At 37.5% G+C, this 4932-nt stretch overlaps 1 long non-coding RNA gene across 1 annotated transcript; it reads left to right on the forward strand.

Moving 5' to 3' along the window:
• Positions 1-343: 343 nt before the first annotated feature.
• LOC132543451 (uncharacterized) lies at positions 344-2159 on the forward strand. Its single transcript, XR_009553969.1, has 3 exons — positions 344-411; positions 1776-1919; positions 2085-2159. It is a non-coding gene; the product is annotated as an uncharacterized LOC132543451 (long non-coding RNA).
• Positions 2160-4932: the final 2773 nt, after the last annotated feature.

Below are 4932 nucleotides of genomic sequence, written 5' to 3' on the forward strand. Positions count from 1 at the left end.
GGTCTGTATATCAATCAGTCTGTATCAGACTTTGTCAGTAGGTCTAAATCTCTTTATCAATACTTTTCAAGTTTTATTGAACAATAAATTTATTGCAACAAGTTTATTACACAAATTGAGTAACACCAGCGTGGTGTACTTCAAATTGTTTAACATATGAATATTTTATGTGATAAATGCATACAATATTGATACGTTTCTGGGTTTGCAATGAGAAAAGACTGTAGTATATTTTATTTGAGTTAACAATGTTTTGTTTACAGTTATGCGATGAGGATTTGGTCGTTATGGATCAGCCGTCCAGATCTCCTGTTTGACATTGTCCTGGCAAAGCATGTCATACCCTGTCTGGATGTTGTCAGATCTGTCTTTAGTGATGTCTTCTCCCAAACCTCTTCCAGACTCACCAAGGTAGGTTGTTCAAACAATTTTATCCTCTTTCAAATTAACACAAGTAGGTCACTTAATTCTATTTCACTCAGAAAAGAAAGTCATGCAAACAAGTTCAGCCATTTCCAAACTCACTAAAGTAGATTATGTAAACCATATCAACCTTTTACAAACTCACTAAAGTAGATTATGTAAACCATATCAACCTTTTACAAACTCACTAAAGTAGATTATGTAAACCATATCAACCTTTTCCAAACTCACTAAAGTAGATTATGTAAACCATATCAACCTTTTCCAAACTCACTAAAGTAGATTATGTAAACCATATCAACCTTTTCCAAACTCACTAAAGTAGATTATGTAAACCATATCAACCTTTTCCAAACTCACTAAAGTAGATTATGTAAACCATATCAACCTTTTCCAAACTCACTAAAGTAGATTATGTAAACCATATCAACCTTTTCCAAACTCACTAAAGTACATTTGGTCACTTAAACTTTTACCAAACTCATAAATGAGGTCAATTCAACCTCTTCCAATCTTGCTAAAGTAGGTTACTTCAACCTTTTCTAGTCTTACTAAAGTAGGTCACTTCAACTTCTTCTAGTCTTACTAAAGTAGGTCACTTCAACATCTTGTAGTCTTACTAAAGTAGGTCACTTCAACCTCTTCCACTCTTGCTAAAGTAGGTTACTTCAACCTTTTCTAGTCTTACTAAAGTAGGTCACTTCAACTTCTTGTAGTCTTACTAAAGTAGGTCACTTCAACATCTTGTAGTCTTACTAAAGTAGGTCACTTCAACCTCTTCCACTCTTGCTAAAGTAGGTTACTTCAACCTTTTCTAGTTTTACTAAAGTAGGTCTCTTCAACCTTCTCCAGTCTTACTAAAGTAGGTCACTTCAACCTCCTCCAGTCTTACTAAAGTAGGTCACTTCAACCTCATCCAGTCTTATTTAAGTAGGTCACTTCAACCTCTTCCAGTCTTACTAAAGTAGGTCACTTCAACCTCTCCCAAAATTAGTAAATTAGGTTACTTAAACATGTTCCAAACTTAATAATAAAGTTAGTCACTTCATTCTTTTGGAAACTCACCAAGATGAAGGTTAATTAAAGTTATTCCACTCACCAAAGTAGGTCATTCAAACATTTCAGACCTTTTCCAAATTTATCAATGTAGATCAATCCGAATCTCCAACAAACCTTTTACATACTGTCAGCAATGAAGTGTTTATTCTAAGCTTTAATGTTAACATCATTTCAACATTATTCAACATCATATTAAATTGATAGTACACTGCCTTAGTTGCGTTATGACTTTTCTGTCTGAAAGTCAGATAATTCTTCAGGATTATGATGTTCAATGTTATGTTGTATTGCAGGATTCTTCCTCAGCCAAACTTTTGTTTGCCAATGATGTTCCAAAGTTCCAGGAGAAGATGAGAAAGTTTTATGAGAAACTAAGTGTGAGTTGTGAACCTGTGACAAAACAACAGTTTGATTCTCTGATGCAGTCCATATCTCAGGTAAGTCTGTCATGTATAGGACAAAGTTCTGATTGGTTGTAACCTCACATGACTGATCAAAGCATCAGGCATTACTGAGTTTTGTGACTAATTCAAGTAACACCACTAAAGTCTGAAATTTAACACCATCACAAGTCAAAAGCACTCTTGGTTTTTTTTCTACAGGAACAGACTCAGGGAATCAGAGTGAAGAAACTGCCTGCATTGAAGAAGCTTTTTTCCATGGTTAAGAAATATTCTGATGAGGTAATTATCATTAAGATATGAAACGTTCTCATTTCATACAAAGTATCATACATATATAAACATTTGTATGAGCTATATTAATTGTTGTCGCAGATTTTTGTGTCAACAAACACCGTTGTAATTGTCTTACGTAAGTTTTCACGCTAAACCCCACCACTATTAGCTATCATCAAACCTGTCCATTAAGACCATCCACTGGCAAAACAAAGAGTAGTCCTTGAGAAAGGTGACCTTTTTAATTGATAAGAATTGCATTGCATCTAAGGAGCCTGAAACTAGTGATCTTTATAGCCAGGTACCTGTTATACAGGGTAGTATTTGTTGCATACAGGTGGTCTTTATAGACAGGTACCTGTTATACAGGTTAGTATTTATTACATACAGGTGGTCTTTATAGACAGGTACCTGTTATACAGGGTAGTATTTGTTACATACAGGTGGTCTTTATAGACAGGTACCTGTTATACAGGGTAGTATTTATTACATACAGGTGGTCTTTATAGACAGGTACCTGTTATACATGGTAGTATTTATTACATTCAGGTGGTCTTTATAGACAGGTACATGTTATACAGGGTAGTATTTGTTACATACTTGTGGTCTTTATAGACAGGTACCTGTTATACAGGGTAGTATTTGTTACATACAGGTGGTCTTTATAGACAAGTATCAGTTATATACATGTGACCCTTATAGACAGGTATTCCTGATATATAGGTGATCGTTTTAGACCTGTATTTGTCACATACAGGTGACCTTTAAAGGCAGATATTTTTCTATAAAGGTTGCCTTTTTTAGAGAGGCTTTGGGTTAAATGCAGGAAGTCTTTACGGAAGACTGGATCTAGAGATTGACACTTTCTCACTGATCGTTTGAGAGACATAGAATGCAGTTATTTGGGGAAATTCATAAACAGAGATCATGTAAATATACTATCACATCTGTATTCTAGAATATGTCTTTAAATAAGATATACTGTCTTATCTGGATTCTTAAATATGTCTTTTCCTTGAAATATTGTTTTATATATGTGAATTACTTTCATCTGAAATTTTTCTAATGCATAGCATACCAGTAAGTTCCTTTAAAGTAATTTCTACGTAATTTTGATATAGAGATCTTACAAATATATGTACAGAGTCATCACATCACAAACTTCATTAAAGAGTAAGAACTATAATGAGAGAAAGACACCTGTCATTAATCTTTGGTTACCACAGAAGGAGCCTGTCTGAATCCTATACTGTCATTAATCTTTGGTTACCACAGAAGGAGCCTGTCTGAATCCTATACTGTCATTAATCTTTGGTTACCACAGAAGGAGCCTGTCTGAATCCTATACTGTCATTAATCTTTGGTTACCACAGAAGGAGCCTGTCTGAATCCTATACTGTCATTAATCTTTGGTTACCACAGAAGGAGCCTGTCTGAATCCTATACTGTCATTAATCTTTGGTTACCACAGAAGGAGCCTGTCTGAATCCTATACTGTCATTAATCTTTGGTTACCACAGAAGGAGCCTGTCTGAATCCTATACTGTCATTAATCTTTGGTTACCACAGAACGAGCCTGTCTGAATCCTATACTGTCATCCCTCACTTGTTAAAGTTTAACTTTTTTTTTTACAACAGATAATATCAGACCTGGATGAAGAGAGAGAAACCAAAGATCTAGAACTAGGGGAGAAGTTTGATAGTGTTATTCAACAAATGGACATGGTGTGACCACAAGTGTATGATAAAAAGAAATGTGAACATGAAAATGAATGCCCTTAAGAGCTTATATTCTATAGATAATATGTGATGAATTTATAGATTGTTGCAAGCATGCATAGAAATCTGATACTGAGTAACATCACTGGTAACCAAGGTGGATATCATGATACTGGGTGACATTGCTGGTAACCAACGTGGATATCATGATACTGGGTGACATCACTGGTAACCAACGTGGTAACCAACGTGGATATCATGATGCTGAGTAACATCACTGGTAACCAACATGGTAACTAACGTGGATATCATTATACTTGGTGACATCGCTGGTAACCAACGTGGATATCATGATACTGGGTTACTGTAGCATTACCTTTGAGATCCCAGCAGTTACTTCGGGTATAAGGCTGCTGACTTTACACCCAGAAAAAGTTTGGGAGAGAAATCATGAAAGAATGAGAGGATGCATGTGTACAATATGAAAAAAAACAAAATTGGGAAAGGAGAAGATGGGGTTTGGAAGAGGATAGGGGTAGGGAGAAGATGGGGGTTGGGGTTGGGAAGATGATAGTGGTAGGGAGAAGATGGGGGTTGGGGTTTGAAAGAGGATAGGGGTAGGGAGAAGATGGGGTTTGGGGTTGGGAAGAGGATATGGGTAGGGAGAAGATGGGGGTTGGGGTTTGGAAGAGGATAGGGGTAGGGAGAAGATGGGGGTTGGGGTTGGGAAGAGGATAGGGGTAGGGAGAAAATGGGGTTGGGGTTGGGAAGAGGATAGGGGTAGGGAGAAGATGGGGTTTGGGGTTGGGAAGAGGATAGGGGTAGGGAGAAGATGGGGGTTGGGGTTTGGAAGAGGATAGGGGTAGGGAGGAGATGGGGGTTGGGGTTGGGAAGAGGATAGGGGTAGGGAGAAGATGGGGTTGGGGTTGGAAAGAGGATAGGGGTAGGGAGAAGATGGGGTTTGGGGTTGGGAAGTGGATAGGGGTTGGGAGAAGATGGGGGTTGGGGTTTGGAAGAGGATAGGGGTAGGGAGGAGATGGGGGTTGGGGTTGGG

Source organism: Ylistrum balloti, unplaced genomic scaffold, assembly GCF_031769215.1.
Source record: "Ylistrum balloti isolate Yb309-2 unplaced genomic scaffold, AGI_CSIRO_Ybal_v1 Utg369756, whole genome shotgun sequence".
NCBI classification, from domain to species: Eukaryota; Metazoa; Mollusca; class Bivalvia; order Pectinida; family Pectinidae; genus Ylistrum; species Ylistrum balloti.